The sequence below is a fragment of the Serinus canaria genome, chromosome 18 (assembly GCF_022539315.1).
Source record: "Serinus canaria isolate serCan28SL12 chromosome 18, serCan2020, whole genome shotgun sequence".
NCBI classification, from domain to species: domain Eukaryota; kingdom Metazoa; phylum Chordata; class Aves; order Passeriformes; family Fringillidae; genus Serinus; species Serinus canaria.
In genome coordinates this window covers 9,020,580-9,038,794 of record NC_066331.1, presented here as the reverse complement: position 1 = coordinate 9,038,794, position 18,215 = coordinate 9,020,580, and positions in this window count along the sequence as shown.

Here is an 18,215-nt window from a genome sequence, read left to right as displayed (position 1 = left end):
CCAACTCTCCTGGAGCTCCTTTAGCACCTTAGGTCTCCCTGGAGCCTTCTCTTCTTTAGGCAGAACACCCCCAGCTCTTCCAGCCCTGTCTCCAGAGCAGAGGTTCTCCAGTCCCCCATGTCATGCCTGGGCCACCACCCTGACAATGTCCCCTGCTGGGGCTTGGTGCTGAGGCAAAAAAGTGCAGCAGGAGAAGGGCAGCTGGACCTGCCAAATATCCCAACATTTTCCTCTTACCTTAAGGCTAAACCTGCACTGCCTAAAACTTCCCACTGGCTCTGCTGAACATGTCCCTGGTGCCAGTGGGTCAGCCCACCTTCAGCCCCAATTCTGGGACAGTGTGGGCAGACAAGGATGCCCTGCCTGCCATGTTGCCCCCCCTGCCAGCTGCCCCTCACCCACCACAGCTTTCCTGGGCCCTGATTCCAGCACACACTACAACATGATTTATTCCATCTAATTAACTTCTCCTTCCCTCTGTGGCTGAGTTCTTCAGGGCCAGGGCTCCATGGCCTCTCTAGCCCACTGAGCTGCCAGCACAGTCTTTTGTTTCAGTGCTTCCCTCTCCCACCAGCCCCATTTGTTCCTGTTCTCCCCAAAAGCACCAGCAGCAGCCCCAGTGCTGAGAGCAGCATTACTGGAACCAGCCAGGGCTACAGCGCATCAAACTGAGCTCCTGTCCCACCGTGAACTCCTCTGAGGTTTCTTTGTTTGTGTTTTGACTTTTGAAACAGCAACAATTAGGAAAACAGCAAGAGCTTTTATTTAATTTGTTTTTCCTCCTTGGCTGGGCGTTTCCTCCCCAGACATCACCCTGCAAAGGTGCCTCAGCCTCCTCATGGCTCTGGAGGTTCCAAAACATTCACAGCTGTCATTGCAGAGCAGAAACTCTGCTGAGGAGAGATAAACATGGGGTTTGTTCATCTGCAGCTTACAACTGTGCTGCATCATTTGGGACTCATTGGGTGTGATTTTTCAGCAGTACTGAGCTTCCATCCTCTTGCTGAGAGCTCTGTATCCCACTTTTCTCTTTGGTGTTTCCAGTGAGTACCTGTCCTCTGCCTGCAGATGTCCTGATGGCTGAGTGCCCCATGCCTGCACTCCCAGCTGAGCCACAGCTTCTACAAATCCCTCATGGCTGAGGCACGTGGTTTTTAAAAATCTCTATCTGCAATACAGACTGTGACAATATGAAAAATAAGAGCATTTGTAATTAAAGAAACCCGTTGCAATTACTTAACAGCACAAGCTGATGTCAAGGCCAAGGCTGTTAGCAGACTGAAGTCATCCAGCCAAGCCACACTCAAGCCATGACAAGTCAAAAAAATAAAGTTAATAAAATATCCTTGAAGTGAAATGTAGGTCATAGTACTTGATCTGCATATTTATAAAAGCTGAGCCTAATCCAGCCAAACTTTCCAGAATAAAGATCTTGCTCCTCTTTGATCCTGCCTGTGCCTCCTCAGGGAATATCAGTTTTCCTTCAGCAAAATTAGATGGGATTTAGAGTCACCTCAGAAGGAGCAAGATCTGCACAGGGTGGGGAAGTGATGCAGCGATGTCCCTGGAAGCTGAGAGTTGTTGAGCTGGCACCACAGGGAAGCTCCTGGGCGCACATTAGCAGCACTTCAGGCAGCCAAACTTCACGCTCTCCTGGCTGAGGTCTGGGCTAGTGCAGCACCTGCTAATCCAGCATTAAATTCCATCATCAGCTGAAGCAGAAGGAATCTCCCTGCCTCCAGGGCCCAGCTCAATCTACTGAGTCCAGCCTAGAGCCTCATAGCAAAACATTCTCCTCGCAACTCATTTATCCAGCACTGGATGATGACACTTCTGTAGACAACTTTAACCTTAGAGGGAGCTGGGGGTGCTCAGCCTGGAGAAAAGGAGACTCAGGGGTGACCTTATCACTCTCTACAGCTCCCTGAAAGGTGGCTGTAGCCAGGTGGGGCTGGGCTCTGTCTCCAGGCAGCACTGACAGAACCAGAGCACACAGCCTCCAGCTGCACCAAGGGAAATACAGGTTGGATATTAGGGAAAAGTGTTTTACAGAAAGGGGATAAAGTTCTGCAATGGCTGCCCAGGGAGGTGGTGGAGTCCCCATCCCTGGGTGTGTTTAACAAAGCCTGGATGTGGCACTGGGGGCCAGGGTTTGGTTGAGGTGTTGGGGCCTCAGTGATCTTGAAGGTCTCTTCCAGCCCAGTGATTCTGGGAATTCTGTGAATCCCCCTCCCACCACAAACAGTGAAAATGATGGTGAGGAGCATTCCCAGGACTTCACACCAGATGGATCCTGCAGCCTGGAGGTGACCACCTCCTGGATCACATTATTCCCTGCTCCAGCTGTGCCACAAAGCTCCATTTCCACAAAAAACCCACTGGGGAAGGCAGCCCCCAGGCAAAATGCCTTTTGCCTCCTCCCCTGAGAGCCCTGAGGAGGGACACAAGGTGCAGAACTCCATTCAGAGCCCGTGGGTAGCTCTAAACCCTGCAGGTTGTAGGCAAGCTCTCTTCTAGCAAGGCAAGGATTTAGCAGAAGGGGTGCCTCTCAGGATAGGAGATCAACAGCTTCACCTCAGCTGTATGTCTGGGGGAAGGAAATGTCTTTGACATGTCAGCTCTTGGAAATATAAGATGCTTCTCTGCAGTACCAGGGGCTGAGAGTTTCTCTATATGATTGCAGATATAAATACTCGTGCAAACACAAGGGAAACCTCAGATATTATTCACCCCAAAATTGCCCAGGAAGTGGCTCCAGAGATTATCATCTTTGCTACAGAGTAGCAGGAAAATATGGTTTCAGGCCAACAGGACCAGTGGTCTCAATGTGTTGAGGAGTGAAAATTCTGAGAATCATTATGATAAAAACAATGTTATAAAAAACCTCGCCTAGAGGTTTGGGTCCTGCAGAGTTCTGTGAGAGCCAAAGCAGTGCTACCAAGCCAGGCCCAGCTTCCCAGTTTGGCCAGTGCACCTCCCCAGTCTGAGCTGGTGTGACATCACCACCCTCATGCTGCTGCCACCAGCCCAGACTCCAGTCCTGCTCTGACCTGCACGTCCTACAAGAGCCCAGTCACCAAGTGGGTCACAACCCACTTCCATCCTAGATCACAGGGGACATCTCAACCATCCCAAAGCCTGTGCAGCCCTGCAGGTAAGAGCTGCCAGCAGGATTGAGCCTCTGGCTCTCCTCCTGACTTTGAAATCCCTCCCTCATCATCCAGCGTCCCTGTGTGAGTCACTGCCTGCATGCAGGATGATGAAAACAATCCTTCATCCCTCTGGCTGTGCTTTGCTCTCTGGAGACAGCGGGTTGCATGCTGTCACCACAAAAATATGACAGTTTCTCTCTCTTGGCTGCAGAGAGAACCAAAGTGGACAAACACCACTGAGGCTCAGAAATCAGGAGGTAAATCCCAGGTGATGAGCACACTCCATCCAGCAGGCACTGCTGTGCTTGCAGCAGGAGGGTATCCATGGGCTTTCTGAACTTCTGCACAGCAGTACTGCATCAAATCTATTCTCTGCACTCTGATCTTTTCCATCCCCTTCTCTCTGCTTCCATTCTCCATTTTAATATATTCTCTATTTAAATATGTTAAAGCATGAGCTTTAACCTCCCTCTAAGCCACACCCACCTCTTGGTCCCTGCTCAAGCCTGGCACTGGCGCATTGCAGAACAAAACACCAGCTCCAGCTCTGCTCACCACAGAGACAGGAGTCACAGGGTGCTGCAAAGAGAGAATCAGAGCTCTCACCTCCCCACACATGGCCAGAAACTTTGGTGATCCAGAGCCACTGGGGCAGGAAGGAGTTTGGGGTGGTGAAACCATCCACCCAATGCTCAGGGCACTGAGCACCAGTGCCAGCTGCTGGCAGGAGACCTGTCAGGCAGAACCTGGCTCCAGCCAGGGCCTTGTCCAGCCTGGGGACACTGCAGCCACCTCCTCCTCCTCCTTCTCAGAGAGGGTTGTTCAGATGCTTGGAGAGCCTTGCAGGGACAGGGAAGAGCAGCCACAGGCTGCAGCTCAGCCTCACTGCCCAGCATTCTGCAGGGATAAGCTGAGGCACACATGGAGCTTCTCCACACTAAACAGGACTTTGAGCAGGCTCAAGTCTGGGTTTATAGCCAGGAAGGAAAGCAGGGGTTTGTCTGTAGTTACACAAGAAGTTTGTGGAGAGGAAACAAGGCCAATTTTCCCAAGTTCTTGATTATCCCCCCAATAAGGGGATGCACAGCACTTCCTCTGGAAGCCACAGAAATTCTGGAGGTGGGAGGTGCCAGGTCTCTCCCTCTGAGGTCAGGGAAATGCCGGAGGCAACCAATGCCTCCCCCTGCTTTCCCAGCTCTCCTCACAGAGCACAGGGAGCCGTGGGCAGGGGGCTGCCCCGCTGCACCCCAGGGTCCTGCAGAGCCCATCCTGAGTCATGGAGTGCTCCAGCCCCAGCACATTATATCAGGATGAATCACTCACTGACCTCTGCCTTCCACAGTGTTCGGTTTCTAATTTTATGGGCTGTATCAGCAGGGTTATTGAATCCAGATGTCTGCAAAATGCAACTGCAGCACACAGAAAGCCGCAAGGAAAGGCGTTGGTGGCAAGGACCGGAGCATGTGGTTCATTTTTCATAAGCAAACCCTGGCTTAGAAGGGAGAGGAAGGCACCTCCTGTCCCCTGCCTGCTCAGGGCTCTGCAGGAGCAAGGGATTTCCATAGGCCATCTCACATTTCCCTCACTAACTTATCCTTGCACTCTCTTTTCCTGAAAGCATCTGTTCCCCCAGGCAGCAGAACACGGTCACAGCAAGCCCAGGTGGGTCCCACCTGAGGAGCTTTGGGAGATGCTGCAGAAACGTGGCTCCTGTGGAGCCTCTGCGCCTTGGCAAGGACATGGTGCTGCCATGGCACGAGCACTGGACTGGAGCAGAGCTTCAGCTTTCCCAAACTGACCTCCCAAGCACAGATCCCTCATGGCACAAGCCAGTCAGGGTCAGCAACACCTGACAGCTGCCTGTGATGGGCATCTGGTTTGCATAGAGAACAGCTGGTTCTGAACAACACCACTGCCTTTGTCCCTCCAAGGGGAGAAGTAAAGAAAAGAGAAAAGAAATATCCAGACCTTGCCTAAACATCAAAGAGAAGCCTGTGGAGTGACCTGCCTGCAGTGAGGCCACAGGAACCCACAGCACTGCCCATACCACGTGGGTGGCTCCTGAGCATTGACACAACGTGGGATCAGAGGCACCAAGGGATGGAAACAATAATTTATTTGATGTTTTAAAGGATATTCCTGCCCCTTGCCTTCCCTGCAGCTCTGACATGGCAGAGCCTCTCCAGGCTGGGCATTCCCAAAGCTGTGTGTGGATGCACACCCCCTAAGGGATGGTGCCCAGCCCCCTCCATCACCAGCAGCTTTCTGCAGCCCCTGATCCTTGGTATGACAATGAGCAAGGCTGTGTTCAGGACCCAAACAAACAGCAACAGGTCATAACCCAAATAACTGCATTTTCTGCTACAGTGACTCCAAACAAACCATTCCCTCCCAGGTTTTAGTTCACCTGACGTTGTACACTGACATCTCTTCACCTTCAGGAGAAGCACTGGCCTCCAGGTGGAACGCTTCTAGTGGTGACTTGCTTCCTGCTAACTGAAAACCCCACAAAGCCTTACTTGGCTCTTGCTAACTAAAAGTGCACAACTGCTGACAGGAGATGAACAATTTGGCTGTCTTGTCCACACCTTGGCCTCTGGTCCTCCTGAATAAGCCCCAAGAGAACATCTGCCTTCTACAGAGAGGCCAGCACTGGTCCTCTGCAAGCTCATGGGAGGTAGAAGATACACTAAAGCTTTATTCAGAGCTTCTCTCTGGCATTGCTGGGGTGTCTGAGGGGAATTTCTCTGCACCCACCTGCTCTCCTGCTGCTCTGGGGCTCAAACTGAGCTGAGACCTGGCTGGGAAAGGCCTCCTTGGCTCTCACCTTTCCCTGCAGCTTGCACAGCTCACAGCTCAGGACAGATGGAAGCTGTGCAGAGAAACAAAGAGCCAGGAACACATGTGGGTTTTCTCATTTTCTCCTTTGTCACCTTGGAAAGAGTGAGGTATAATACATAAGCAGAGAGACAGTAACAATGGGGTTGACCTTCACCGTGGTATTTCATCTGACTCCTCCTACGCCAAGTCTCTCCTGGCCTTGGCTGCTCCTAGGGCTGCTCCTGCCCCTCAGGAACCCAGAAATGAGCCTTTCAGAGCAGCCAGTGAACCTGGGCTGGTATTTCTCCTGCGCACAAGTCACACACAAACACTTCGAGAAGGCTCAGAAGACCTGCAGGGGATGAGTTTAACCTAGAGATGGACTCGGTGCCAAGTTTCAGCCTAATGGGAATCACAACAGCTGACTTACAACACCCCCCCTTTAAAGTCAGGGTTTATGGGGAAGGAATCTCTGCCAGATCCAGAAACTATAGCAACTGCTGTAATGAAATAGCATTTCAGCATAAAGCTATTTTTACAGCACATCGCCACGTTTGTGGGATGGCAGTTTCCAGTGTTTTTCAGATGTCTGCTGCCAGAAGATTTAGTTGGATTAGCAGTTAAAGAGGGAGGGATCATATTGGGTTGTCAAATACACCCCTTTCCCTGCAATGGGAAAAATTAGATCCGACAAGATGATTCATCAGGTATTAAATTCATATCACACTTGATCTCGGCTGACTAAAAGGCCAGGCTTGCTGCAGGGCCCAAACCTGGTCACACTGAAGTCAACACGACTTTTGCAACTGGCTTCAGTGAGGCAGCTGTGATCCAAGCCACAGCCAGACTTGCCTGAGGCCCAGAAACCCATATCCACACTACTCACAATACCAGCAGCAAAGAGTTACAATCTATAATGGATTAAGGCTTATCTCAGCCCAAGCTGATGCAAATTTTACCACTCATTTGCATGGGGCCAAAATGCCAAACAAAGTTGGGCTTAATTCTGAGTGGCACCATTTCTTCCTGTTGTTCCAGTCCAGTGCCTCTTCCACAGCTCTTTGGTCTTTTCTGTCATAGGAAAGTTTGTTTCAATGTTTATGAGGGTGGAAAAGGTGGTCCTCTGGGCAGAAGAGAAGATTTACCAGGATCTAAACTTAAGTTTGCACCAGTGAACAGATGAATTGGTCCTACAAGCTTCAGCACTGACAGCACAGAGGAGAAAAAACACTAAAAACAAAATCAAATTCTATTTCAAAGAGATACTGATATTATATCTGACATCACATTGAACTACTGCTCAGAGAACTGTTTGTTCTTGATAACTCAGTGCAAAGGATCCTGGTATTTCTGTGAATGTGATAAACTGACACCCATAACTGGAAACAGGCTTCTTCTGTCTGGCAACCCCAAGATGCCTCAGACCTGAGCAAAAGCCTCCCCTCTACAACAAGTCCCAGGTCCTGTATTGAATCCAGGCTTTAGTGATTTGAGAGCCACCTGATTTACCCCATTCTTGGGCCAATCTCTGTCTGCCAAAGTATCTTTCTATTATTCTGCACCCTCTTTCCACAATTAGCTTGGTTTTTATTCACTTTATTGTAGAGTTTGGACTTTATTGAAGAGTTTGGAGCTCTGCCATGGTTTGCTGCTGCAGCCAGGTCTCCCCAGCCCTACCTACTCTCCTCCCACCACAGTTCCCCCACATGCTGCACTCTGCCTGCTGGAAGGGGTGCTCTGTGCCCACACACCAGAATCCACAGGCACCACCTGAAGCCAAGCTGGCTTCATCAGGGCTGAGGTTTTGCAGTTGTCTCTCTTCTAAACTCCTCTGAAGCTGTGGCCTACCATGGAGCTGTACCTGCACTTCTGTCACTCCAGCATGGGTAAAAAGCTTAGGGAAATTAGAAGTGATCATCCACAAGAGAGAATCTTGGTACTAACTTTTGGTTTCCCAAGAAATGTTGCCAATGCCTGAGGCTTAAAGCAAGGGACAGATCACACCAAGTGTACACACACTGTGTAAGGCAAAAAGCCTTTGCTCTGCTTGGTTTGGGGGGTTCATACCCACAAACAAGCACACCTTGGGCAGCCTGAAGTGAACAAAGCTGGCAACGCCCTTGTACTGTGTGGAAAATCCATATCCTGCTCAGCCTCTTAAATAAACCCATCAGTGCCCTCCTGGGCTTGGGGCTGGTGAGGGAGAGCTGAGTATTTACTGGAGTCTTTGCTGTTGCAGCACTCCAACAAACAGTGAAACTCTGTGGGTGTCTGGGTAGGGAATGACCCATGGGTGCCACAGAGACTGTGAGATTGGTGTCAGCTGTGCAGGAAGGTTTGTTCATCTCATCTCTCTGAGCCAGACCAAACCAGCCATCACCTTGTTTATCCACCCAGGGCGCCTGTGAAATGTGAGTGGGAGCTATTAAACACCCACTCAGGACAGGCAGGAATGACAACACCAGGTGCAGAGAGATGGAGAAATGGACAGGGAGAGAGTCAGCCTCGTGCTCCCGTGGGCAAAGGTTCCCCAGCTGATACCAGGAATTACACTGAACAGCCCAAAGGGCAATGGCCAGTGTAGAAACAGATTAGGAGAGCCCCAAATCTGGTCCTCCTGCCCCACTGGAGATGGTGGCTCTGGGGTAAGCTGGGAATTTGGCGTGGATGATGATCCCAAGAGCAACTGCATGGCTTGTGGGTATCCATCACCCAACTTGTGCTTCCTCCCTCAGCTTTGCCAGAGCTCTCCAACTTCTCAGCATGAGCTGAAGATCAGATGTGGAAACCCAGGCCACCAGGAATATTTCTCTGTCTGCTCTGGGGTGCCCTGAGCCCCAGGGGAGCACTGACTTTGACTCTCATTCATGGAGAAAGTTTTCTAGACTTCAAGATAGACTGGAATCCACAAAAGTGGATAGATTATAGTGAAATAGATTATAGAGAGCAGTGCAGGTGTATCGCTTGGTGAGAAGTTGAGGGTTTGGGGTTTTTAGTGTGCTGTGGATGGCAGCAGGATGGAGGGCACAGGGTGTCATCCTGGGTTTCTGCTTCATGCTTCTTCTTCCTCCTTCTCCATGGGTTTGGGTGGCATTTTGTAATTGGGCAGAGAAGTCCCCATTGGGGCTCTGTGGGATCAGTTGTTGGGTTAAAAGGGAAGATAATCCAGGTGTCAGTTCTTAATTGCATAGTTTAGTCTTAAAAGACCTTGGAACAAGAGATTGTTGGCCATTTTGTGCCTTCTAATGAAAAGCTGCTGAACTCAGGGTTGTGACTCTCTGGGTCTGGACTGAAGGCACCTGAGACAGCAGTTCATGTTGGGACTCAGATGTTTATTACTTCTTATCAGTGAAACAGCCTCACAACCCTGAGTTCTGCAGCTTTTCATTAGAAGGCACAAAATGGCCAACAATCTCTTGGTAGAAGGGCTTTTAAGGCTAAACTGTCCAATTAAGAACTGACACCTCGATTATTTTCCCTCTTAACCCAATAACTGAACACTCAAAGCCTGTAATGAGGATTTTCTGTCCAATTACAAAACATCACCCAAACCCATGAAGAAGGAGGAATAAGGTAAAGAAGAACAACCTGTCTCTGTCCTAAAACCTCCATCTTGCTTCCTATTTATTTCTATATTCTAAAATTCCAAACTCTTAAGTTTTCCACCCAGTGATATTACACACTTATCACCAACTCCACACCTGTAATCCCAGTTCTATCATTCCAATTTGGAAGCCTTCTCCACAGCCTCAGGTCAAATGAAGTGCTCTCTTGTGAGTCTGTGCCTTTCAGCACAGAAAGCTGAAAATTCTCAGCATCCACGATTCCAACATCAGCCCAAGGAGTGCCTCCCACTCCAGCCCAGGAAAAACATCACGAGGACACTGCTAAATCCACACAGGGAGCCACAGAGCCCCAGCCCAGCCTGTCCCCTCAGCCACAGCTCCTCACCCTTCCCTTTCTCTGCCATGGATTGCTTCACACACACACAGGAGGCCAAGGCAGAGCTGGAATCTGCGTGTCCAACACCTGGGATCCACAGGGGATGGAGGCCCTGCCAAGAATTATTTTAACCTTCAATATTTCTGGCAGCAGAACCTCAGTCAAATGGTTCCTACTGTTTTATTGGGTTATGTCACTGACACAAGTTGGTCCAGACCAAAACTGTCCACGTGCTCAAAGAGAGAAGGGTTTGTTTTCCATCTTAATGGACTTTCAGTAGCAGGGGAAAGGATGCCTGAAATAATAATCCTTAATAAACTCAATAGCTTCAAGAAGGAACATCAGGCTAGGTACAGCTCATGTCCAGCACAGATGCAGAGTGTATTTTTCTTCTCCAAACCACTCATTGGGCCAGTGGTGGGGCACTTCCCTCCTGCATCCCAAGTCCTCCCTGCAGAGCCAGGTGGAAAGTTCTGTCCAGGGACCCATCCCTAAATTGGCATTTTCAGTGCAAGTTACTCACAAAGAGTATTTCTTTCTGGAAAAGTAGAAATGTAAATGAAGAATTTCAGTTGATGTAACTCCATTGGTTCCAGTTAGCCATAAAAAAAAATTAAATAAAAGGAAATGGTGAGTTTTTAGAGTAATTTGGAAAATCTTAGGGAAGCAGCCACTATTAGGCATGGGAAGAGTGGCTGTGTACCACTTCTTGTGGTTTTTCTGTTCTGTTTGTTGGTGCAGGTGGAGCTTCAGAGGAAATTCCTGCCCTGGTGGAGGACCCTGGGAGCTGTACCTGGGTTAAGGAACCTCTCATGGCTGCCATGGGAGCAAGGGGCAGATGCTGGTGCACTGAGGTTACTTTTGAGAATTACTGATTAAAAATCATGTGGAAAGCAACAAGAGTGACTTTTTCCATCCCATTATTTGAATCCAGCTGCTGACCTTGTCTCTGGGAAAATAATTATTCTTGACTTGGAAGTGGGGAGCTTTTTTGTGCCAAAGGCAAATGTCTATAGATTTATACTATTTGGAAAAATCAAAGGGCTGCAAGCCAAGCCATCCAGCTTATAAAACACAACCAACCCTCCAGGGATAATTTAAAACTGACCCTGCAGCACTGAAATTCCAGCCATAGATGATGTGAAACATAACTCACCATTTTCTTATCTCCTGGATGCTCCCATCAGTGTGGGCTTCAGGGACAAAGCCCAGCCAGAGGAGACTGAAAGAAAGTAAAAATAAAAATAAAATAAAAAAGAAAAAAAAATAAAGTCTTCAAAATAAGTTTGAGCTAATGAAGGCAAAAAGGCCTGGCAGGCCAGAAGGCAAACTTTGTCATCCACACAGCCAAGAGTTGCAAAGGCAGTCACAGTCCATGCTTTTTCCATTGTGCTCTGCCAAAATAACCCACAAAATTCTCCTGGGATGAAACAACCCACTCTCTGCTGCTCCACAATCCAGGCTTAGATCCTGCTTCTGACTAACAGAGCTGTGAGCTCTGGTTCCTACAATCAGGACCCATCTGCTGGTGATTGGTGTCTCCAGCCCTCAAACCTCCAAGCACAGGGAAAGTTCCTTTACATCTGTGAGATCTCCCACAGCCAGGGGACCTCCTGAACCAGGATGAAGCAGCACCTGGTCCCACCACAGGTATCAGTGCTGGGGGTGAACCAGTTTGGCAAGACAGAAAAAAAACCTGGGTAAGAAGCTCTTGTGGAGCAGAGAAGCTGGAGGAGATCTGCCCAGTTGTGTTTGCCATGAGCAGAGGCACCATGAGGAGTGTAGCTTGTTGGGAAAGAAGGGGCTTTAGACTGCCAGGATTGCTGTGAATTCCACCTTGCAACTCACTGCAACATGGTTCTGCTCCAGTTCACCAGGACATGGTGATTTCTCTGAAAAGCAGTAGGTACAGGGCTCATCCAGAGCAAGCAGAAGCAAGACTGACAGCAAAAAACAAGATACATGCCAAGGTTTCAGCAAGAATAGAGTGATCATTCCTACAATATCAAACTCTGACAGGGGCCTGGTGATAAGACTGAGCCAGGCTGAGCCATCTCAGCACTCAGCAAATACCCTCTCCAGATTTGTAGCACACATAGCCCTACCTGTCAGGAGACACATCTCATTTCAGATCAGAGTTTCAGGTTTTTTTAATAAAATAAACTCCACCAGACCAAACCCCATCAAGAGCAGATCCCTCTCCACCCCTGTCAGTCACTGATGGCTCTTTGTGAATCCCTGGGTCTGTGGGGTGCACTCACCCCTCAGAGACCACCAACTCAATGAGAGAGAATTCTGAATTCTGAATTTCCAACTGGTTTTGGCCTCCAGCCTCCAATAAAGCAGAGAGTGGAGTATTTCAGCATTCCCAGCTGCAGCCACTGGGGAGGAGTCACAAGCATCATCTTGCAGCACTTTAGAGTGGCTCAGTTACCCCATGTGCTGCATGCAAAACACAAGCAGCTGAGATCACCTCTTTGCTAATCCCCCTCTTTCACCCACAAGCCCCTCACAGATGTCAGAGCATGCTTTGGTTTCACTGAGCACTCACACTAGGAAATTTTGAGGGACTGAGCTTGTGACTCAAAGAGTTTTGCCAAGTAAAATATTGGCCTGCAACGATGTCCTAACAATACAAAGGAGTTGACACCATAAAATAAACAATTGCATAAAGAGAGCACAGCAAAAGGGTGTTTGGAACAGCCAAGGATCTCGTGGAGGTATTTCTGAGCCAGACTGGAGTTAGGAAAAGCATTTTTTATGACAAAAACAAGTGTCAGTCTTTCCAACACCCCAGTCCCCACGTAGAAAACGCATCTCTGCCTAGAACTGGCCACATTTCTGGCTTCTTCCTTCAAGTTTCATAACTTTTATAGCACACAGAAATAATAGAAACAGTGAAAACAGACTGAGAGAATTCATAAAAATGTGAATGTACTTATGGTTACACAGCTCCACACTTGGATATACAGCCACAGATTGAAATGGCAAAAGGAGAACTAGAGGCTGCCATGTTCTTGTAATATAATCACAAGAAAAATGCTCTCATTCCAAGCAGAAAAATCTTTGAAAGAATCAGCTGGGCTCAATTAGTAACTGCTTCCCCATCATGCTGAGAATATCAGCAGAGAGAAAAAAAAAAAAAAAGAGAAAATTGTCATTGTTAATTGTCAACAGATCCAGAAAAGCCCTTACCAGGTAGGATTTTATCATCTGTCCTTGCTGTCACTGTGAAGAGTGCCAAACTGCTCAGAGTCAGCAGCATCAAGCACACCTGGAAGCCTCCCTTATGAGCAGAAGGACACAGAAATCCTCAGAGCACACCCCCATCACCAGCTGCTTACCCTGATCACAATTTCCATGCAAGGAGTTATTTGCACCTAATTTTCAGAGCCAGCTCAGATTTTAGGTCCATCTAGCAGCATCCTACCCTGTCAGATGCTTCAGGGCACTGTGGGGATCTCACAGCAATGAGATTTGGTGGCAATATCTGCTCTTCATGTTGATCTCAGTCTCAGGCCGAGCTTGTTGCTAGAGCTGGACTAAAGCCCTGCCTAAAACACCTTTTTGGAAGCCATCCCTGTGGACCAGGACAGCTTGAGTGGGGTTCATCTGCCTTCAACAGGGTGTCTACAAATGAGATGGCCCAGTCTAAACCAGTCACCCTGAGCACTGGTGAAGTCCCTGATGACAATAAGCAGTTACCACAGAGGATGAGCCCCCACCTGCCTTAGGATGAAGCACCTCCCAGGAAGATGTCACTCTATTTTTGCCTATTTATTCTGATTACAAAGAAAGAGTAAGATGTCACTCTATTTTTGCCTATTTATTCTGATTACAAAGAAGGAATAAGAAGTCACTCTATTTTTGCCTATTTATTCTGATTACAAAGAAAATAACATAGCCTTGGCTAGCTTGTAGGTTTGGTGAGATGAGTCCAGCTATCAATATCACATGAAAGGCTGGTGCCTCCTTGGACCCTCTATTATTACAGCCTAAAGGACAAATCCCTCTCCTCAGAAGGAGCATAGTATGGAGCAGAGCAACTGAGCACAGCCCTGAGCTGCCAGGCCACATGAAAATCCCAAAGATTCCCATTCCCTCCTGAGAAGCTGCCCAGAACACTGCTCCCCGTTCCCACGCCTCCACTGAGCACATCTTCAACACCCTGCTCAGCAGAGCAAAGCCTGGACGTGGTTTTAAAGGCCTTTCTTTGCCAAGAGAGGGATATTTCTGTGACCTTTCTCACCATTTCCTATAGCAATCTCATCTTAATTTAAAATGTCATGCCCTGCGGCTTCTCCATAAAATTTTAAAAACACCCAACACACAAATAAACAAACAGCCCAGATGAGTTTTGCTATTAGCCCCAGAAATAACACAGGGTGGTTTCCTGGGGATTTCTGCATTGTGGTTGGATTCTCTGGTGCCTGATAAAGGATGTGCTGGGATTGAAACTCCTTCTGTGGTTGGAGCATTTCTAGCATCCCCCTGTGTGGATTCTCTGCAGTCTGCTAAGGGGTGAGCTTAGATGTCAATCTGTGACTATTAATAGAAGTGCTTTTTATCTTTTGAGCTGCATATTTCACACAATTGTAGAGCTTCATAAACTCCAAGAACACTATCAAAATGTCATTTTATTGCTGAAATTTGGGGCTCAAAAAGCAGCATGTAGGAGTCAATGTGGATGGATAAACAAACACATACAAACACACATGAGCACACCATCCTTTCCTCCTTAGGGATCTAGGATTTAAATAAAATTAAAATACTGTCTAGAATTTGAAAATCTGCCATGACAGTCCACATAATTTCCTATTTTTAGTTAGCTCTTGTAGAGAAACAGCTCCTCTGTGATCACACCCTGCAAGCCTCTCTGCAGCCCCAGAAAGGTTTGTTTTCAGCTGCCTGGGATCAGCAAGACATGGGTGCAAGTCTTCCAGGCAGATTCTCCACATGTTTTTTGGCAAGTCAGCACCTGGGTAAAAAGGAAGATTCCTGACAATGCAGGAAAGGCAGAAAAAGCTTCTCTTGCCCAGCCACAACACAGGTATGGGCTGACACACAGCTCCACACCCACCTCTACAAAGGTTTTTCAAATGGCAAACTTCATAGCTGGAATTTCTGAGTGAGGGACCCACAAGAGGGACAGATTTCCAAAGGACAGAGCACCCCATATTTATGTTGGGTCTATTCTTGCTCATTATAGAAATGTTGGGACAGATTTCTGTGTGCTCCTCTCTAGAGATGGTAGATGCAGAACTTTGAATCCTGGCCTGGTCTCTCTACAGCAAAAGCAGTTTGTCATTTTGTTTTCCTCACCAAAATGCATCTTGGCAGCCCTTGGGTATCTTTCTCACATTTGTAAAGCAGCCCAGTTTGTTTCATAGATTTGATGATGCATCCACATCCCTTGCCTTGTTTGTCTGATGGTGTGCAGAGAAACAGGGTGTTTTCAAAAAACAGAAACTACTTCTGTGAATCACTCATCACACCATTGTCAGTAGAGACATCATCACATCAAACTCCACATCCATTTCAGGCTTTGAATGATAACACAGCTCCGTTTAGCTGCAAGCATCTGCCCTTCTTCTTTACCCAACCTTCTACACCCCTGCTGCCCCTGCACTGTCCCTGTGTGCCCTCTGCTCCCTTGGGTGTTTGCTCAGCACCCCTGGGCACTCCATGGCTCATTGCTGTCAGTGCTGCTCACCTGCTGCTCACAGCTGCACCCACTGGGGATGAGGCTGGGCCGCAGCCCCGTCCCAGTGACCCCAAACTGTGCCACACACAGCCCCATCCCAGTGACCCCAAACTGTGCCACACACAGCCAATGACCCCAAACTGTGCCACACACAGCCCAGTGAGCCCAAACTGTGCCACACACAGCCCCATCCCAGGGACCCCAAACTGTGCCACACACAGCCCAGTGACCCCAAACTGTGCCACACACAGCCCAGTGAGCCCAAACTGTGCCACACACAGTCCCATCCCAGTGACCCCAAACTGTGTCCCTACACTTTCCAACATTTTCAGGTCAGGCACAGTTTTCAGGAGTTATTCCTGCTGTCAGCTTCTGCAGCAATGTAAGAAATTGAAGCTTTGAACCACCAGTGCAGACACCCTCAACAGCATCAGACAGAAATGAACAGGCAGCCAAACCAAGGCTGTTCCAAGAACCACACTCAGCTATCAAAAGGTGTCTCTGGCACTGTTAAAGCTGTAAAAGACCACCACAGGACCAAGAGCCAGCATAAACAACACCTGCCAGGTGACCCCCCTGGCCTCCCAGCTGCTTCTTCCAGAACAGGGATGTCTTGGAGTCCTGAATGCTGAGAATTTCAGACTTTCTGTGCTGATAGACTCTGACCACCAGGAGAGAACTGCATTTGACCTGAGGCCGTGGAGAAGGCTTCCGAAATTGATGGAAAGCACTGGAATTACAGGTGTGTAGTTGATTAGAAGTGTGTAATATCATGGGGTGAAAAACTTAGAGTTTAAAGTTTTAGGATATAGTAATATATGTAGAGCAAGATGGAGGTTTTAGGGTGGAGGCTGGTCCTTCTTCTTCACCTTCTTCATGGGTTTGGGTGGTAATGGACAGAAAAGTTTCACATTGCAGACTTCAAGTTATTAGTTATTGGGTTAAAAGTGAAAATAATTGAGGTGTCATTTCTTAATTGGATAGTTTAGCCTTCAAAGGCCTTGTAAACAAAGACAGGCATTTTGTGCCTTTTTAGTGAAATACTGCAGAACTCAATCCTGGCCTTGACAGAGAGAGAAAAAAGAAGCTGAGAACTGGCAGGTGTGGAGTTCAGCAGTGTGTCCAGATCTTCCTTGCTTTACTGGCACTGCACTTCTTGCCCTGCACCATCAAGACCTGGCATCCCACAGCACTGAAAATGCAATTTCAAGAGCCTTCTCAGAGGCCACAGGCCGTGTGGAAGGGGCAGGTGCAGAGCTGTTTGCTTTCACTGGCTCTGGAGCACTCACTGTTTGCATGTTTGGAGCAAGCAGGAGCGTGACACATGAATCACTGCACCTAAAAGACACTGCCACTTAGGAGAGCCATAGCAACAACAGTGACAATTTCTCCCTTTCTGAGCTGAGCAGATGTTTAAAGCTATGTCAGTGACCTCCAGACCATAAACATTTCTCAGGAACATGTAAATGTGGCTTGCAAAAATAGAAAAGCAGAGTCCGATGTAAAGCAGAGGCCCTTGCTAAGGCAGCCCCCTTCCAGCAGTGGGAATGTCAAACATGCTTGACCTCCAAATCAGCAAATAAGCACATTATAAACAATGTTAATAATGGTTATGCTTGCACTACAATGAGGACTCTCCCTGTTTGTTAAACGTGCAGTGAGCTTGTTGGAGTGCACATCATTTCATGGCCAAGCCACATTAAAGCAGGATGGGGAATTTGCTCCTCTTGTTTCCAGCTCCTCTGCTGGAAGGGGTGGGAGATGGCAGGAGGGGAGAGACATGGCCAATCCCAGCAGCATCAGGATCCCTGTCATCATTTCATGTTTAGATACCCATCCTGTGCCTTGGATCACTGAGTAATCACCCCCAACAGCTGGGATGGATGTGAGAGGTCATCACTTCTTCATGGAAACAGAAAATACTCTCCAATTTCAGCACAGACAGATGTCCCCATCCACGTGCAAAGTCCACTGAGGACTCAGCCAGCCCAGAGAAAGGTGCTTTTGCCTTGAGAGGAGGACAAGAAACAAGTGTGGTGCTCTGCCAGCACTTGTCTCTCTTGCCCATGTATTCCCTCATACAAGATGTGTATTACAGCCAGTTAACTGTACTGCATTTCCAACAAAACATCCCTGGGATCCTATAACCTTCCTGCAAACAAAGCTGGACCTGGGCAGCCAGTCTACACCCTAACTACATCCCAAAGGGCTCTAGGGCTTGTCCACCACAGAAGTTAATGTGTAAAAAATTCCCTTTTTGCCCAACTCTAACCCAGCTGCCAGGTGTGGGGGCAGCTGGAGGGCACAGCAGCAAATGAGATGGGAAATTTCAGCTCAGGGAGTTGAGGCAGAGTGTGCAGGGTGGCAGAGGTGAATATTTCCTAGAGCTGCCCAGACCATTGTTTCCAAGATCCTCCTTTGCAGGGAGGCCCATGGACACGTCCTGAGGAGTGGCTCTGGTACCAGCAGGATTGTTGCAGGTCTCCCAAGGCCAGCAAGGAAATTCCAAACAAAATTCACATTGGGTTTGGCCATACCTGACCCAGCCCAGATGCTGTGCCCCTGTAACCAAGTAGAGCTGGCTCTGGTGCAGACAG